This window comes from Magallana gigas, chromosome 8 (genome assembly GCF_963853765.1).
Source record: "Magallana gigas chromosome 8, xbMagGiga1.1, whole genome shotgun sequence".
NCBI lineage: Eukaryota > Metazoa > Mollusca > Bivalvia > Ostreida > Ostreidae > Magallana > Magallana gigas.
Window position 1 is genome coordinate 5,400,689 of NC_088860.1, and position 21,259 is coordinate 5,421,947.

The 21,259-nt window shown below is 31.4% G+C and overlaps 1 long non-coding RNA gene across 1 annotated transcript; it reads right to left on the reverse strand.

Annotated features, from left to right (window-relative positions):
- Positions 1 to 12,078: 12,078 nt before the first annotated feature.
- Positions 12,079 to 20,651, reverse strand: LOC136270501 (uncharacterized). The gene is made up of 3 exons (XR_010708251.1): positions 20,266 to 20,651; positions 19,960 to 20,124; positions 12,079 to 12,699 (listed from the first exon to the last, which is right to left on the reverse strand). It is a non-coding gene; the product is annotated as an uncharacterized lncRNA (long non-coding RNA).
- Positions 20,652 to 21,259: the final 608 nt, after the last annotated feature.

Consider the following 21,259-nt stretch of genomic DNA (forward strand, 5'->3'; position numbering starts at 1 on the left):
AGATTTGGTTAAAAAGGTGGAGAATGAATAACCTTGAATATGTTCTTCGAAATAACTAGAAAGCAATTAAAATGAAGGGCCCTATTCTTACATAATATTAACAATTGACCAAAACTCTCTTTACTTCGAATGCGCAATATCGAAATTGTAACTATTTATATAGTACACTTTAAAGGGTTCCTCTTTGAAATGTTTAATTTGATAGCAATTTTTCACTAAGATGATGAGTGTACAATGTAGGACTCATGAATAGAATAAATGTATAATTTTTTATTTTATAATTGATACTTTTAAATTGTAATTGTTTTACACATACCGTAATAGAAAATTAAGTTGGTCAAAGGTAAAGTAAACAAAACCAAAATAAATGCAATAACAAATTACTTTCAAACAATATTTGAAGCACACAAATTACAATACAGAAACTTTGATTGTTGATATTTTAAAAATGCATCGTAATATGATTATTTTAGAAAGAACATATAGGTATTTTGGCATATACAGCATAGTCGTTATTAAAACCTTAAAAAATGTAAAATAACTTGGGTAAGCACATGTGTTTATTTCAAACCAAGATGCATCTATAAAATATAAATCTGTGTACACCTTATTCAGAATTTGTACAGACATAGCTCAGTTACATTATATATTTGTTAGATAAACACATCGAGAAGTGCAATTAGACATATATTGTTATCATGTTTGTTGTAAATTAACCATAGATACATGTACAAGCAGAGTTTTTAATAAATTTTGTTTTGGGTATTCTTTTGTTAATTTGTACATAAAACTTTAGTTGTCTCAAGAAATAATTGAACGATGACCTTACAAATGAATTGGATTAGACTTACTACAATGCTGAGGAAATCTAAATGCTCAGATTTTCTATTAACTTGCCCATGACCCCATATACCCAATTATTCTTAAACAATGACATACAACAGCTAGCGATGCAATGTGGTGATTACTAACTATACTTAAAAATCAAAAGTCCAAAGGAAAAATATAAAACAGAAGCAGATCGAACGCAGACTTCTACAAATATTAGAGGTAAGATAAGGTGCCATGGAGGAGTGAGCATCTGCTGATGACCGGTCACACCCTCCGTGTGCTCTTTGATGTATTCGGGAAAACGGAAAAATATGTAGACAATTCGGTGATAAATAAGGGAGGCTTCTTTCTTACTCGACAAGATGCACAAGGGGGAAATTAAATTTTTGTATTAAGTGGTTTTATGCATAAAATTACATAATAGATTTGATGAAAGTGAATTGCTTGTGTTACTATTGCGTTTCCTCTTACGGAATTCTGCGGTACTTTTATATAAACAAGGAAAGATCATATATGTATCTGACCGGTTAGCGATATGAAAACCATACCCGTGCATATTATTAAAAAATATTTCGTGTACTTTAATACGAATAATCTTTAATATATTACAATTGATAGATATTCAGACAATATAACAAATTGTACAGTTTTTAAAACATATTATTCACATATGTCTAATTGTCTTTATAAATTCATATATTTTTAATAATCATATAAACTAGAAAACTGACCAGTCAGGAAGGGCCCCGCTATGACAATTAATATAGAGAAGTGAAAAAAACTTTGAATTCCATCCTCTTTATATTAACAATGATGAAAAATAAATGCCCGGCAGAAGATGTAAAGAACTGGAATATATAGGATCTCGTGATTTGTAGTTGGATATGATTTTCATCCAACAATTAAAGTGTTTTTTTCTTGAGCCTTAGTGAGGGGATAAAACACACAAGTTGGATAAAAATCATATTATACTACAAATCATGAGATTCTATTTATCCCATATTTTATACACCGCAATCAATGTTTACACTGTTTATAAAACTCTACATTATTTTTACTTCATTATGCCTAGGCAAATCCCATTGTAAAGTCACAACTGTGGAATATCAAAAAAATATCCAATGAGTCATATCCACGGGATAAAGTGGGTTAACATGGGATGAAATAAAATTTGTTAAAAAAACAAAGAATTGATACCAATGCAATGATACCTAGGCTTTGCCTCTATTCAATAAAACTATCATAAATCATTGTGTACGGTATTTTAACCAAAAAAAAATGAATATTATATTTCAAATCCACATGTCAAAGAATGTACACAATACTACACATCATTCAAAATTGACCTTAACTTCAAAACAAAGTTCATTTGCAGACACAGGCAGTGCAGTAATTAATCTCAATGTGACAGATAAAGATAAAGCTTAGGATTTTCTTCCTGTGGAAGGTTAATTAATCCCAAAGGACAAATATTGCACAGCCTTCCATGTATACAATGGTAACATTCTCAGCAGTTATCTCTCTTTGCCCATTCATTCTCAGCAGTTATCTCTCTTTGCCCATTCTTCTTATGCATAGTTAGGAATCTACCCCACCACCCCAGCTCCAAACCAGAAGACATAGAGAACCAAACTTAGCATCAAAATATGTATTTCTGCCTACTGAACTACCATACCAAATTTGAACTTGATTGGGCAACCATAAAAAAAGTTATTAGAAAAAAACAGGAAATTTGTGGACGGAAGAGTGACAGACGGACGGACGGACAGAAGGACGGACAGACAGAGTGATTACTAAAGGGCACCCGCAAATCCTTGCGGGGCCCTAATAATAATGTACTAGTAGCTAAAAAAGAATAATGTTTGATTAAGGACAAAATGATTTTAGTTTTTCATTAAACTAATATTTTTAATGAAATAAGAATTATCCTTTAGTCATTTAAGAAAAAAACCTGTGTACTACATTTTGCGTTTGATAGTAATTGTCGCAAAACAAAAAAATATAAGAGTCAAGAATAATAATCATTTAAATCGAAAGGGACACGTTCTTATTGTGGCCTTCTTCGCATGAAAATTAAAATAAAATCAATTAAGCAGACCTGATGTAATAGTAATGTATAACTGTAATGTGATCATTTCATCTTTTGATATAAATTTGAATACAGTCAATACACTCATTTTTAATAAAAATATTTGCATTGTAATACAACACTTTCAGTATATTGCCAGTTAGACCATTTCTTTTCAATTATATTTGAACTGTACTACACATTTAAAAAAAAATGAAATATGACCTTATTAAAGAGCCATAATCATTGAAAAATACATTCTTGAATTAATCAAAAGACATTTATTTTTTAAGTGTTTACATATATTCAACTGTCATCTATAGAATTTAAAAGCTTTATAAATAGTAAACTCTAATAAGAAGTTATGAAATAAATGAAAATGAAGTAATTGGGACAGAGTTCGCCGAAAAAATCCCGGTACGTGGAATAACCAGTGCTAAATACCGGTTTTCCCCGTTTTCTTGGAACTTGGAAATACGGGGGGGGGGGGGGGGGGTCAGGAAACACAGATGTAAATTCTTAATAATTTGAATCACATGTATTTAAGAAAATGAGAGCATTAAAATCACAGTTCAGCATTTCACTTTCACTACACTAATTTGAATCTAAATTTCATCAGATTTCTTATCGTATAGATCTGGTAAGCAGAATAAAAGTTTTAGCATTTTAGATTGATAGTAATTTAAAGCAAGATTACTTACTCAATAGGTATTGTAGGTGTTACAAGCAACAATCAAATAATCAATAATCAGGTGCAACAACATACACAAAACAAATTATGAGAAGCTGTCATAGTGTGACCATACAACAGAATAATGTATTTGTAATACTCTTTCAAAACAGATCTATGGATTATAACTACAAAACACACTTCTAGTCATCGAGGCGATTGTTGTTCTCCATTTCCCATTGACCAATTTTATGTATCGTCCCCATTTGGTCACTGGATAACCTGTATCCCAGTTTGCATAGACCAAAGGGGTTCCATTGTCCAAGATCCAATCATTTCCGTCCCAGAATCCCTGAATGAATGGCCGCTTGTATTTAAGAAGAAGAGAGAGACATTGAACAGAGTACCTGAAATTAAAGAACATCATGATCAATGTTTGTTCTACTACAAAATTGCACTATTCGCTTAAATGGCTCTTAAATCAGATCAATGAATGAATATCTTCAACTAGTTTAAATATTAAAGGTATGATTTTCACATTTTTTAACAAAATTATGCGAGGTGTCCCGATTGACTCGAAATTGTGAAAAGATCTAAATATTCCTCATTTTAAGTCTCCGTACGATGTTTGTTCTTGTAAAATTAGTATAAACAAGGGGTCTATCAATGAAGAACTCTTAGATTTGTTACTTTTATTGATTTAAACTAAAACATTTTCAGGTATGTTTATAAAAATAAAATCATCTAAACGTGACAAAAACAATAATTTGGGACAGATTATAATATTTACAATGTAACTATCATTTCTTTTATTTTAATAAATAATGAAATCATAGACAAAATTATTAACTAATTGTTCTTTTTTAATTTGCATTTCGTTAAGGTTAATGAACGTAGTATTTGTTTTGTAAAGTATAACTTTGTTTTGGCATTTTACATGTGCCCAATTAATTAATTATATAATGCAAAGTCTGTTATATTTTCTATAAAAAGAAATGTGAATATATTGATACAGCAAAGTGCATTAATATCTATGAAATTCATAGAAAGAAAGTCAATTTCAAGACTAATTAATTTTTAAAATGCAACATCTGCCACAAAAAATAGTTACCAACTAATCTGGTCAGAAAATCATTCTGTTCTGCTGACGTTATGGAGATGATACTTGACTGGATTTTTGCACATTGCTTTAAACCCTCTGTTAAATTATGAAAGCCAACAAACTTAAAGCACATGTCCAAGACTCGTGCATCAATAAACGAGTCTCTACAGCGCCCTTCAAATAGAGTAAATAACATATCGAAGAAAGTGTCACATATAATAAAAATATAATTAAAGTTTGAAATATGTTACCAATATAATACAATTATTACATTTAAATTATACTAAATCTTAGCCTTGACACCAAATTAAGGAAAAACTATTTTTTGTAAGTCATACTATTAGATGCGATATAATAGTGCCATCCGATGTTGTACACTCCAGCATCCTGGTGTAGAAAAATGGTATTGAATAGTCGACATTGACCGGTCAGAGGGGAGTACTGAAAGGACAGACATGTACCATTGGTCTCACACTTCCTGGAACAGTCCAGAGGACTCCATGTTGACAGTGAAAATATAATCTCCAGGTCAAATCTAATGTCCCTCATTTCGCTGACCAATACAAAACTTGATCCATGAAAACAAACGATCTGGGTAATTAGTACCATAATAAGACCTTGTTGTAACACACGTTTCATTCTGCTGGATATTTTACAAATGATAGCACCAAATGAAAAGGTGTAATAGATTACCATACATGCTTAAAAGTTACGTGTCTAATAAGTAGGGTTCTACGCTGCGAGACTATTCATTAAAATCAAAGAATGACAATGTCTTATAATTTGGAAATTTTTCTATTGTTTTTATGCTTTAAAGTAAAGGAACAAAAGATACTATGTTTATACAATCTGTTGTTTCAATGATTTCTTGACAAATTTGTTTTTGCTTGCGATGAAAAATTAATGTATTTATTGATTTAAGAAGAAACATTCTTGATCGCAATTTTAAAGACAATTTAATTCACATTGAAAATATATATGAAACTAACTCAAATGTAATTGTAGTTTTCAATAAGGAGCATACACAACATGCAATCAATTATTTATAGTAATTATTGTTGATAATGTATGAACTACTGATTCATTTATTATTAAAGAATTACATGTGGGTTTAATTTTATGCCATAAATGACCAACATTCACATCTAATTATACTGTAAATTGAAATAAGCAAATTAACATTTTATATAATTATATATTGATATTGCAATAATACGTAGCTTGACTTCAACGTTTAATGATTATTAATTTACGCTGTCTCCCGTCACATTAAATGTCTGCCGTCACAGAATGTCCGCATTAATATCGAAAATATTGTAATGATTTCTTTGCTTTTAAAAAATATCCGCCCCATATATAGGATTTTATTATATTATCTGTGTTTTCGCAAGTGCTAAGCAAACTTTTAATATTTACAGAACTTATATTTTTTAACGATTTATATAGATTTGCTAAATATCAATGAATAATGCATGTTTTTTAAATATCTTGCACATATTATACATCTCAATAATTGGATTTTTGCTGATACCAAATGACTTGGTACACACTAAGTCCAAGCTCCATGGCTCAGTAGTCAAGCTATTGTAGCGATTATCATTTGGTTAAAATTGTCAATAATCGATAATTTACAAATCTTTGCCGCATCTTGGGTTGAAAAAAAAACCGGGCTGGTGTTTTTTTAACAAATAAAAGATATTAAAAGAAATAATAACATCAAGGAAACAATTAATAAGCATGAGCAGGACCTTTATCAACTAAATACCAAGAAATTAAATGACACTCTAAAAACTTAAGGAACAGTATAGAAAAAATATTTATGATTTTTATGTACAATATGTATAAACTATATAATAGGTGAAAATTATTAGTACAAACAGGATGAAAAGATAACAGGTCATTGTTACAAGTCAACCAAGAGAGCTAACTCCCTCAAATACATGTATAATATCTAATAGTTTACAAATATTGTTAAGTTGATATGTTTTTATGATACGAGCAGTGTTTTGAGTTTGAAAATATTTGGATGGATATGAAATATGTTGGTAAGAACACAACTCTTGAATTTGATAGACATATATCAGTGCATTTGAAAGATAATGAAATCCATCCTCCATTTTATTACAAGCACTTAACTAACAAATCCTGTTAAAATATTTGCAATATATTCCGAGATATAAATTAATGAGAAAAACTACGAAAAGCTAACAACTGGACCTTGAAACAGATATAAAAACAGAAACAGTTCCTTGAAATACAATGGAGGACCTATAATGCAAACAGTGACTGATATTCAATTCCAATGCAAGCCAGTCTTTTAATCGTCACTAAAAACAAATGTACGATTAAGACTTTGTATCAAACCTAAACTGTCTTTCTTAAGTTTTTCATTGTTATGAGAAAAATGTTATAGAAAAAAAGTTTCCCATCCTTTTACAGACATATCTGAAAAAATGTTAAAGCGTTGTTGCTTTCTTCTATAATTAGTCCCAAAATACATGTCAACTTGATGACATAAATGTCAAATCTTTATAAAGGTTTCTACTTTTGATTTGACTACTGCTCACATTATTTACCTGTTTATGACACGGGCAAGTTGGCCAGAAGGAATAAGTCCACATGTACATTAACCATTACTAGAATAAGCTGTAGAGAAAATTGCTCTTCTTTTGAATTGAATAAAGAAATCTTGAGAATTGTAGACATATAGATAGAACTAAAAGGCGTCCAATTACTTGTGTGAAACATGTCAACATTTTTCTTCGTCTTCCGATTTGACACCTCGATTTGCCCGGCACTAAATCTCATGCTACTTGAAAAAAAGTCATGAAATTTAAACGATGAAAACCTGCTTTTCAGTTTGTAAATAAGGTACATGTTTGGTTGCAGAAAGACTGAATAATGTATAATCATCCATAAGATTACAATACATAATACTGTGGAATCATTTAATTTCGTGGGGGCTAATTTTCGTGGATTGTCAATATTTTGCTTATTCGTGGGAATGTAATTTCCTGGATGCGTCGGTTTTTAGTTTCAGTATAAAAACTAAATTTATTATCTTTAGTTTTTGTCGAAGATGTAAATTCGAATACCATAAAAATTGGGCCAGTACGAATTCTTATGATTCCACAGCATTGAAGTTTTAAAAATATCGATAGGCCATATCTGCCAAATAATTCAAGATTTTAAAACATATAAAATAAAATCCAGTAATTACCCATTCACTTGAAAATAAACTAGGAAGTTTAATTATATTGTAGCACAATCTATAGACAATGACTGTGCTGTTTTCAATGCACCAGATGAAAACTTTTTAAAATACATTGTATTTAAAAAAATTGAAATGTTTTTTATAGATATCAAGGAACTTCTCAGCGTCTGAAACGTTTTATCGTATTGTTATACATGTATGTAATATGTTATTTAAATATGGTTTCATTTTTATGTTTACTATATAAGGGCGTTTTAATCTCGTACAATTTATATTCATAATGTTAAAGATATTTCTTTTAAATGTCATCATTTTTTAACCATTGGCTGCTTTAATCGATTCATAAACTATAGTAAATCTTTTTGCACTTAGAGATCAGTGCAAAGGTGAAAAACAGCAGAGCAATGCTTTTAAACTATTGATAAAATATTGATTAAAAAAAACTACTTGTAATTGTAGTACATTATTTATTTTTTTTAAAAATATAAAATCTATTCGTTTTAAATTGTATGTGGTTTTTAGAAACATAATGAACAATTTCAGAGAGCTTTGAATTCCAACATTTAACGAATATTGGAATTCAAAAGTAAAAGCAAACCATTCACAGATGACATAAAATGGTTTAAAAAGTCATCAAATTGATAAGAAAATTTATAATGATGAGTTTGTAAAAAAGATTTGACAAGATGATTTTCTCTACTATGGAGTATCAATTTAACATAAACTTTCAGTGAAACTTTAGACTTACAATCTGGTTAGTGCAAAAATAATTTATTGACTTATTTTAATCAAACCATGATACATACATTACAGATAAGTCATACTAGCTATCATGAATTTAAAATGTATAACTCTGATAATATTACAATTTATAATGACAATTTCTTTACAATAGTTATGCATCATTTCTATTTAAATTTTGAAGAAAAAAAATAAGAGAAAGGTATTTTCATTTGAGATTGTGATATCATGTCCAAACTATTTGTCATTATTTAATTAATTTCAAACATATTTTTTTTTAAACCAGAGGGGCTATTGCTAAACAAAAGATATACAAAAAAGAAGATTTTTTTTTAATTTGCCATGAACTACTATGCTAGTGGTAAAGTCATTGTAGATTTTGTTTAGTCTAAAATTTGATAAACGAAAATATTGATTATACGTATGAAGTAATTCAATCTTAATTGAAAACAAAAAGACTTCCTTGTATAATTTCTATTATAAAATAGGACTATCAACAGTCTCGTTTGAAGTCATATTTTCGTAAGTTCTATGGTCGATACAACGACCTTGTCAGCAAATACAATTTTCCACTGGGTCGCATGCTGACTGGCGTTTTTCAAACTAATTCTCAGACTATAATTAATCACCTTATTGTCTACGAACTTTTCTGGGTTGTTTTTTTTCGATTACGAGGAGGTCCGTGTAGCTCTGCTTTGAATTTGTATTTCATTTCGTTTTATGGATTTTTTGATTGTTGAGGGTTTGTTCTTGTCATTTTTTTTCATATACACATCTATTTCCTAAATCGTATTACCACACAGAAAAGTACATCATTTACAATTTTGATAAAAAATTCTTTTTTTTTTTAAAAATGTAATGAGTTATTACAAACTCTTAATTTTATAATTGTTGCATTTCTTCCATCCTAAGCAATTTTGAAAGATGAGAGTCAGATAAAGGATTAGAAAGATAAAGTATCTTTCATTGACCTATATAGCATCTCTGAGCTCTTATCTGACGTCACACTGAGTGTTTTTGATATCTGCGATGAAATATGCATATTAAATCTTATCAGCACAGTGTTGGGGTGATTTCTATTAAATGGAGTAAAGCGGCAGGGAACTATTTTCACATTGTTATCAGATGGACAAAATGATGAATTAAAAGAAAACTGTTTTGGGGGTTTTCAGCTCACATGAGCTTTCAGATTTATAAGTAAGATACAGAGCTTTGCTCACAAATCTGAGGCCATTCCTTTTTTTTATATTTTAAATGCTGAATAGTAAATACCAAGTTAAAAATCTTCAGCTGAATATGATAAACTCATGTGAACAAAATATGACTCAAAGCTAGCATTATTGTGAGCTCTGTATCTTGCTTTTAATCCTACGATTGACGCTGAAATTTTGTTTGATCATTATCAAATTGATAATTTGGGCTATATGGTACAATATCCTTTGAACGCTCTTATAAAGTCATTGTTGCTCAGGTGAGCGATGTGGCCCCATGGGCCTCATGTTTTTGGTAACTCGTAATTTTACCCCTTATCAAGACGAGGCATTTATGGTCATGATGCTCGGCGATATTCAAGATTATTGTATATTTTTTGTGTTTTTGATATATCATTTTGTAACAACAAAAATTTTTAAAAAAAATTGGTTATCTTTAGGAATGAGTCATTATTTTTTATTTCTTTGTTGACGCAGATATTAATATAATTGCGCAGGGGAAAAGAAATACTTTAAAAACATGTCTTTTATCGCATACCGATATTCTTACCCGAAAGATTATTCTGCATGTACCGAATGAGTTTCTGTTCTTGCATTGATAATGCCCCATATTATACAGATCCACATTCACGTTCCAACTAATACCGCATTGATCGGTGTGACACTACCATATTTTTTAGATTTGACTATTTGACAAATGGCACATACATGTACCCATAATTATAAGAGTACTTCATACAGGAAAGTTGGAAATAGTCGGGTCAGAAATAAATCAGAGTGATAAAATCATTCGTTTAAATTACATAAGGTTTTTTTTACTACTCCGTGGCTATCAGAACTAAATAGTGTCTAGTGTTTGTTACAACATATTTTGCTTTCAATGTATCAATGTTTTTCAATAGTTTACACATAAATAAAATCAATACATAACATCTCAAGCGAATATATATTAAGGTGGAATAACACATCATCACAAAATGGCTGACCTCTGATCGAAACGACATTTCGTTTTATTTAAAGGATTTTATGAACTAAAATATGTATCTTACTTCATAGCTGAGTGGATAAAGTGTCCGACTTGTGATCCGTACACCCCGAGTACGAATCCCACAGGGGCTTTTGTTGTTACTTACTGGAACAATTATTTTAGATATTCATTTTTTATCCCCAAACTGCAAATTTTTCGCTTATTTGACATTTGTACAGTTTATGTATCATCCTATCTTTCACTATCAAAAAATTCCTATTAATTTGAGTGACTTTTTCCAGGTGTGTTATTCCACCTTAAATGAATAACACAAATAGAAAAGTTGAAATTTGAATCGGCTGAATTGAAAACGAAAGGAAATGCATGCGGTGGCGTGTGATATTATTCACTGTTCAGCATGATTCGTTAAAACTGGTTTTTATGCGAGATAGATTGCTAAAATATGCAACTGGGCATAACTATGATGCAATGAGACGCGATCGTAGACGAAAATAGTTGATATGTCGACAAAAGATAGTATGCATATGGAACGTTTGTAAATGTTTGGGTAAAAAGATGGCCAGTGAAGTACTTTAAGTGGTATATCTAGATCTGATGCTTGGAATACGCTGAAGGAGTAAATACACTTCTTTTATCTCTGCTCTACGATGCTAATTCTGATGACCAATAAAGTGCATGTGTTAATTAAAACTCATCGTTCGCAAATTTGAACAGCAATGTTGTAAAAATGTATCGGCATATATGTTCATTATGAATATTCTTGGAACAGCCAGCATCGCCGTAAATGTTGTTCGTCGCCTCAAGAAGACAAAATCGTGAAAGGACAATTTTCTATTTCGTGAATAAGTTAATGTAAATTTTATTTTTTAAGGTTAAACTTTTATTTTTTATGGTTATTAAGTTGTATTTTGCTTGCTTACAATTAAACAGACAGAACTTTACATTTTGTTGACAGGATTTATTTTGGAAAATCCCGTTCTATAAATAGTGTTAAATCAGAAAAGTAGAGATAAGCAGATTCGGCAAAAAATTTATTGATGCAGGTATCAAAGAAATTTTTCGAACAATCAGAAGCACCAATTTCTCATTAAACTAATAAATATTAACTGATATCAATTTCATCACAATCTTATTTTTTACTGCGGTGGTAAATTACAATAAAAAAAAATGCACTACAAAAAATGTAGCTCATTGTTTTAGATGATCTTGCTTAAAAGTAGGGTTTCGGTGCAGTCCCGCTCTGTATATTTTTTAAAGAGGAAAATTCCATTAATGAAATGGTTTTATATAGTACTTCAGAAATGTCCAATACCTAACAAAAAGTGTCTGAAAATTTCAAGTATATTTAGTTAAATCGCGTAGAGCAAGTTCAAGTTCAAAGACAATTCAAAATTCTGTAGCTGGGGTCAATTTTCAACAAGGTCATTTTCAACGGTAAAAGATAACCAGAGATTAGGGAAAAACAAGCTGTTGAAAAATGACCCCGGGTATAAATTTCACGACTTTTGGTCTCAAATTTCAACGTTGAAAAAGCACCCCCGGAAAAAATTAAAGGTTGAAATATGACCACAATGTCAATTTTCAATCCGGGTCAATATACTTCGTTACGCCGGCAATAGTATTATGCATGAAACAGATCTATGGTTGATAAGTACAAAACACAGATCTAATGAAATCAGGAATTGTTGCTCTCCATTGTCCGTCTAAGAACTTTATGTATCGTCTGTTGCTAGTTATCATTGGATGACCTATGTCCCAGTTTGTATAGACCAACGGAGTCCCATTGTCCAAGATCCAGGCAGTTCCGCCCCAGGATCCCTGAATGAATGGTCGCTTGTAACTGACACCCGGAAGAGAGAGATATGAAAAAGTTCCTGAAATTAATTGTCAACAAAATTCTGAGATCAATAGCCATGTATGTAAATATGAATGAATCATTTAAAGATATCAACGAGTAATGTGATACTCGACTATCGATCGGTTACAACCATTCGACTATTTTCTTTGTCGATTACTCGTAATGATGTGATTAAAATTCAAAACATTTTATTCATTGATTCTAAACGCTGCAGTTTTGGGGCTACGAATGAAAATAAGTTTTCTTTTCTCGGCATGCTTGATCCGTAAGGTCAGTTTCCCGAGTGTATTTTTAAAAGCGGCTAATATATGATCTCTTTTGATTTATTCAGTCAGGCATGTATTTGAGGATAATAATTTAAGTTTCTTCTAATCACTTATTTATTGGATCAGATGTTTTTATAATCAAAATTTTAATCATATCAATCATCTAAAGGCGCTATTTTTTATATTCATTAATCTCTAATCGATGGTTAGAAACGGACAATGACTTAACAAGGAATAGCTCACACTTGATTTGCCTGAGATGAAATAGAGCTCAGTTTTGTGTAAGCGTTACAAGAAAAACAGAAAAGCGAGGACATTTCCTTAAGAATATAAAGATAAAATACTTCTTTCAATTTATCTTAAATCAAATTCAATTAGTACACATTATCATAAGTTTTTAAATGTTTTTTAAAGATAAGATGTAAGGGACAGTAGCATTATTTGCTTTGAAACAAAAAACCCCAGAATGTTTTAAATAAATGAACGAATAGTCGACTATCGCTCGACTAAAGCCCCCAAATAATTAAAGCTGCTTGGTCCGATTATATTTTTATATCAAATTGAATGCATGCTTTTAAACAATGGCTATGCTTAGTATATGTATAATAATTGACATTACAGTAGTTTTTCCAGGCAATTATGCCAAATTTCAATGAAAAAAAATACGTACAAAATTTGCTAACAAAACAAACGACATTAAGGTCGGTCCCTACACAGGATTTTTGTGGTTAAAGTAAGGGTTTTTACATTAATCAAGTAGAATAATACCTTATGTAATAAAAAATGTCCCAAAAATACATGACTTAACTATTCACTTTTATCACTAGAGTCTCCAGAAGATGCATACCCCCTTCTTCAATCTCATGATTTCAACCAAAATCAGTATTTGGCTCATATTAAAAAATATCAAAGCAAAACAAAGAGTCAAATGTTTTAATTTATCATTAAATACATTGTATGTAAGAAATACCAAATATGAATATCATTATTTGGTTGATTAAAATGAAATTTTAAAATAAAATGTTACGAAAATGCTATTTCAAACTTTTTACATAATTTCACATTTTTTAACTTATCTTAAAAATTTTATGGTTAAACACCGTTTTTTAAACTTTAAAATATTAGATTTATGTCTACTGCAGCTAAAAAGGAAAAAAAATATAGTACTTCACATGCTTCTTTTTTTCTACGACCTTTAGAACAAATATACCCCTTATTAATTGCAACTAAAAAAGTGTCTCGAACACAATTTAAATTTTTTTTTATCAGAAAACAGCATTTTATTTCTTTGCTTTAATAAACATTAAAAGTCTTCTTTCAAAACTCCATGTATTGAGTACAAATTAATTTTTTGGATAAACAGTACCTTTCCTCTGCATATATAAACACAAACATACTAAAATCTCAGTACAAAAATTCACGATTTCCAACTATTGAACTCAATAAGATCAAAACCTTTATATACTTGTAGACATTATTTACACTTGACTGCTTCTATCAAATTCAGAATTATCAATTAAACATTAAGAAATTAGGACCAAAAACGGTAAATCCGAACAAATATCGTTTTCGATTTTAAAGCTGATTTTATCTGCTAAATTGATGACGCGTCTGAGTAGGGATCCACCTTAAAAGGTACCCCGTTATTTCGCCTCATGTTAAAGTTCACCCCTGACGACGAGACGGGTATGGTTGTATTACGACTTTGACATCATGATCGCGTTAAATAAAGGTCGAAATGATCAGACAAATTACAAATAAACATGTGTACGTTTTGTTCGCTAATATTTCTGAAGTCTGCTTTCTTTACAATCGATGCATAGCATGCGGGTTGATTAACCCCAATCATTCAGGGGACGAAACCAAGCGGTTTCTTTTTCTAAACATTCACGTGATGAATTTGGTTTGTTTTTTCGTTTGCCCAAAAAGAAATTATTTTTATTTACTTTGAATATAACTAACTTTGAAAGGAGACTGATTCTGCTGGTGTAAATAGGAGAAAGTCCATAACTTGTTATAGTTACCGTATACTTTTCTATTGGTTTGCTCTAGATACCCGATGACAGAGAGAGAGAGAGAGAGAGAGAGAGAGAGAGAGAGAGAGAGAGAGAGAGAGAGAGAGAGAGAGATTTTATTATTTTGCGTAACAATTATAAATACAATCAATTTCTTTTTTAATTTTCTCAAGACATTCACATTAGTTACTAGTATTTTTCTGACCTATATAACAAATAAGACAAAGAAGCCGATGCTGACAATTGCCAATCGATTTGTCACGCACGATTAAACTGGCATGAGGTATCGCATAAAAAGACACGTGTTCGGGTGGTTATTATTTGGTATCAGGCGGGGGTAGAGGAGCATGAGATTATGGCCCGCACGGGTCACCGTTCCATCGAATCTGTTCGCCAATACAAAAGGGCGTCAGGCAACATGATGAAGGAAGTGTCCGCCGTGTTAGAACCCAAGCGCTTCAGGAAAAGTGATGAGCCTACCTCTACGATTACTACAACTTCCCTTGATTCACCACGCTCCATGGATGTTGACAACTCAGCCACTGGACCAATATTCACCAACTGCACATTTAACTTCGGTGGATTTTAAGATGATGGTTATTCAAGTAATATGTGTTCGTAATAATTACATTGTGAAAGATTTGTTATACTTAGAGAAAGGGAGAGAGAGAGAGGGGGAGATAGAGGGGGAAATATAATTAATTTTGAGTTTTGTTCTTGTGCCATAAAAACGGTTGAGAGAGAGAGAGAGAGAGAGAGTATATATTGAATTATTTATTCAAATAATTTATCAATTCTCAGTTATTCTTATTTCTGTACAGTAATAAAGAGTAATTATTTATGATTGTGTTTTTCTCCCTAGACAATAAGAGGGCGGAGCTTCAAGCTCTCTTATAGGTGTATATACCCGCTATAGAGAACTGTGGGTTTGTCATATATATACCACGTTTTTAAACAAAGAAAACGTGGTGTATACACCGACAGCTATGGTACAATCTAAGATAAATGATTTGTATGGAAAAAAATTCGATACTGTAATAACATAAAAATCGGACCAAGCAGCTTTAACTAACCCATACAGGTAAAAATGACATCCCTGGTTAAACTGTATAAGTACAATAATAACTTATTTATAATGTAATTGTAGAACCACAAAGGCAACGATACCATAAACATGTTCTATGTTAAAAGCTTTACAAAAAAAAGGTATAATGAATATATAAGTTATTTATATCAATTAATATAGTTTACTTTTGAAAAGAAAATTATTGTAAATGTATTTGTTATTTACTGTTTTTCACATATAAGGAAAGTATTGTTAGGAAAGCCGACTTTGACTCTTTTGACTCTCTCTCTCTCTCTCTCTCTCTCTCTCTCTCATCAAATAAAAAAGTTAAAAAGTTGTTAACTCTTTATACTCTTTATACAAATTACCGGGTGCACTAACTGTGTACCTTGGCACGGGTATGTTTGACACTGTGTTCATTTATTATTTCATGGAAGTACAAATGTAACTTCATCTAAATGATGACTTCAATAGTTTTGAATACTCTCATATAATACAGAAGCAATATAAGCTGTAAGCATCGAATGTTTGACTAAGTAAATTGTCAAGATTTTGAATTTGTGATTTAAGATTCAAATGCAAGTTTGTGTTTTAATTGGAGAATCTCTACTTAATTTATTTAATTAATAATTTAATTAACCGGGAAACAATTCAGATCATTCAAAGTGTGATTTGTATGAATCGGTCCTATTATATTGTTTGGTTTATGTAGGACCGGCAGGAATAACTAGTTCATCCTGATACATCTTCTAATACTAATGTAACTTCCTTTAATTTGAACAACCATGTAAAATTTATACACAATACATAAAATTAATTGTCCGTGTCTGTGAACATGCAAATACACATGAAAATGCACATGTAACTTTATGTAATGATGATTCACATAAGGTTCATAAGTCTTTGCAGCTTGTGTTGCCACGGCTGTTAATTATATTATGTACAATACTTATTTTATTCATGACGTATGGGTACTTGTCTGTAAACTTTGCTTTTTCGAAAACGCGTTTTTTTTCATTGTGTCATTAATTTGATATATAAATACCATTTACATTATATAATATTTAATTTTATCTAATTAATGATAATCATTAATAATATCATTATAATTAATATTCGTAATGATAATAATATTATAATTTTATTATATCTTATTTAATCATAAATCTTATGGTATATTAAGAGTGGTCCTATTGAAGCTATTTTCACGTGAAAATATATAACGAATACATTTTTATCTGAAATGCAGGAAAAAATGAACTACATGACAGAGTCTCTCTTATCCTCTATAGATGGCTGTAAGGGTACTAAATTAATTTTACACGTTTACTGATCTTTTTAAATGTCTTGTTGATGCCAGTGTAAGTCAAACCAAACTTTTAAAAGCATTAATAAAAGAAAGCAAAGCTCTGACTTTGAAAAGTCTGAAAAATGTTAAACTTTCAGAAGTATCTCTACATTGATATAACAAAAAACTCTTAGTATAGCTAACAAGAATAGAATTCCTGGGTCCTCCGCCGGTCAAGCAGTATACTAGTATACTGTATATGACATTGCAATATTTTCAAACATTCAGGGCTGTTCCAGAATTAAATGTGTGGGGAGGATGGGAGGAACATTTTTTTTACCCCAACCACCCATTTTTTTCTATTTTTCCTGTCGCAAATATATCCAAAATACTACAATCTAAAACAACTTGACCAAAGTATTAGTGGTATAAACATTTGGTATAAATTTAATGAAAATCCGTCAAAATTTGTAGGCATGAGAGCGCTAACAAGGTCACAAAGTCCCATAACTCCAACAAAAAGTATCGACCAATGCTGATTTTCAAACTTAACCAAGGTAATAGTGGTATAAACTTTTGGTATAAATTTAATGAAAATCCGTCACAATTTGTAGACATGAGAGCACTTACAAAAAAGTGTAATAAATCCGTCAAAATTTGTAGGTATGAGAGCGCTTACAAGGTCAATTTTTTGAAAAAAAACAGAGTCATTATTGTGGTTAAAGTCCCATAACTCCAACATAAAGTAATGACCAATGCTGATTTTCGAACTTGACCAAAGTATTAGTAGTATGAACATTTGGAATAAATTTAATGAAAATCCGTCAAAATTTGTAGGCATGAGAGCGCTAACAAGGTCACAAAGTCCCATAACTCCAACAAAAAGTATCACCCAATGCTGATTTTCGAACTTGACCAAAGTAATAGTGGTATAAACATTTGGTAGGCATGAGAGCGCTTACAAAAAAGTATGAGAGCGCTTACAAGGTCACAAAGTCCTATAACTCCAACCAAAAGTATCGACCAATGCTGATTTTCGAACTTGACCAAGTGGTATACACATATGGTATAAATTTAATGAAAATCCGTCAAAATTTGTAGGCATGAGATCTAGAGCGCTTACAAAAAGTGTGACGGACGGAAACACGAACGCACGGACACACGGACGGACACCCGGCATTTCTATGTCCCCGCTCCGCGTTGCGGCGGGGGACAAAAAATAGGTTTTTGGGAGTTGATTTTAATCAACTCTCCTATGCAGTTACTCTGACAAACCGATAGTGAAACAGTGTTTGGACCAAAGCACAAATCATCGCCGCTGACAAGAATTAGTTCATGAGAATAATTGATAAATTCGAAATAATGTATGCTAAGGCATTGTTTTTCAAGGAAACATATTTATAAATACCTTGAAAATAGTCAGATTTTAAATGGTACGAACAATTTAGATATTTTTTGTAGTTGTATGTATTCTTACGCCAGAGTTCAATATAGTCTTGTTCAACTCGACGCTCGGCTGTCTCCGTAAATCTCCGACAAGCAGAGAGTCTCTCTCGCTTGTCGGGGATGAACGGCGACAGCCGAGCATTTTGTTGAACGGGACGAGAGTTCAATATTGCTTGGATCCATAAATTTTCCAGGAATATTTCTATCACTGATACATAGTTTGAATGAATTTATTCTATCTGTAGATATTACTTAACATGAATCATATAGGGTTTCAACATTCTTGTGTCAGGCACGTAGCATCAAGGCGGGGGGGGGGGGCTTACCCCGCCCCCCCCCCCCCACTTTTTCTCGCAGCAACTAACTTTTTAAAATTGACATATAAAAAACTGAATTACCTTTGAGTTGCCCCCCCCCCCCCCGCCCCCCATGGATTAGGATTTAGATTTTGGGAAATTCCAAATTTTTTTTTTGGCTTGTCAAGATCTTTTGGATGAGTCTGCCCCCCCCCCCCCCACCCTCCCACTTTCAAAAACGATGCTACGTGCCTGTGTGTCGAAAAAGTCCGAAAATTCATATTATAAAAATGTGCGTAATTCAAATACAGATTAAAAACATGCAAAATAACATATCATTGATTTTACAATAAATAAACATCGATAAAATCAACTCCCGTCAGTTCTTCGGTACTTTGATTTTAAATATGTTCGACAGTTTGGGCAAGCACAGCATAGAAATAAAGACAAATGTATCAGTTTAATAAATTCGGTATGGTGTTCATGTATCATAAGGGCAAAAACAACACTATAATAAAATAATACAAAATGAATTACACTGTCATCTGGTTTTTAATACCGCATTATAATTGTTTTTCTCTATAAAAGCAGTTTACAAATTTTTCATTGATGAATGAGGAAACCATTATGAATGAAATCAAGCGCTGATATACCATGTGTGGAGATGTAAAAAACACTTTTAAATCCCTAACGCATGAATTGCCTGACCTTTCCGTTCTGAAATATATTTTCAAATAATAAAAGTTAGTTAAAGAGTATCTCAATGCGTTCTTTTTTCTGATGGGAGTTTTTTTTCTTGTAACTCTTTTTATATCTCTATTGATACTAAACCAAACTATCATTTCAGTTAAACAAGATGTAACTTTTAAAATGTAAAAATAAAAAAGAAGTTTAGTTACCAGCTAATCTGCTCAGAAACTGATTCTGCTCTGCTGATGTGATAGAGATGATATTTGAATTATTTGCAGCGCATTTTGTCTTAGCCTCAGTCAAATTGTGGAAGCCGGCAAACATAAAACATATATCCAATACTCGTCCATCGATAAACGGGTCTCTACAGCGCCCTTAAAATAAAAATAAATTCTCTCAGGTTGTACATGTATCACTAAATACAAAACTGATAAAAGTTATCAAAGAAAAAAATCATTTTATACCTAAAAATCGAAGCCTTAACATAAAACAAAAAACTTTTATATTGACCATACTATTAGATACGATATAATACTGCCATCCGATGTCGGATACTCCAGCATCCTGATGTAGGAAAATGTTATTGAAAAGTCGGCATTGACCGTTCAGAGGGGAGTACTGAAAAGACAGACATGTACCATGGATCTCACACGTTTTGCTGCAGTCTAAGCGACTTCTTGCATACAGTGAACTTATAATCCACAGATCAAATCTTATGTCCTCCATTTCGATGACAAAACTTGCTCCTTGGTAACAAATGACCTTTGCAATAAGTACCACGATAAGACCAAGTCTAAGATTCATCCGGAGTTTCTTTGACATTTTATAAATGATAGATTCAGTTTAAAAAGGAAAAGGTGATGAAGAATACCATATCATTCAAAAGTATCTTATAAGTAAATGGCCCACTTGTCTGCAAAGCATAGGAGAATATACTTCATCAAAATTGGAGACATTATGTGTGTGTTTACAAAATATAGCTTTTTAAATTGATTTTCATTGATTTTCATCCTTAAATAAACATACGAAAAAGACCCTTTTAAACGAAGGGTTGTTTAATCGATTTTTAAAGTAAAGTGTATCGGTCATGGGTTCAGGCTCTTTTGGTAGGGCCAATATGTATTATTTCTGTCTTACTTTCACTGTCTTTGGAGATAAACTAAGTACACTGATATTATAATATCCACAGTGTTAACTTTTTCAATCATGAAATTCATCGCCTAAGGGGGCAGGGGGTTGAGGCTTTGAAGGAGGCTTGGGGTGGGGGATAATAGCTATGTAGTGAACATGTATTTCATTCAGGCACTTAAGACACTTGAAAAACATATTGCCGTTGGTCGTACATTGTTTTACATTTTTAACTCAAATCGTCACTTGGTCATATTTAATTAAATATATGTTCTAATTTAGGAAATTTACTTTTATTTCCTGTGCGTTGCATGCTTAAATGCATTTTAAATGAAACATGAAAATTATAAATACGTCGTTTTTTTTTTTTTTTTACCAAAA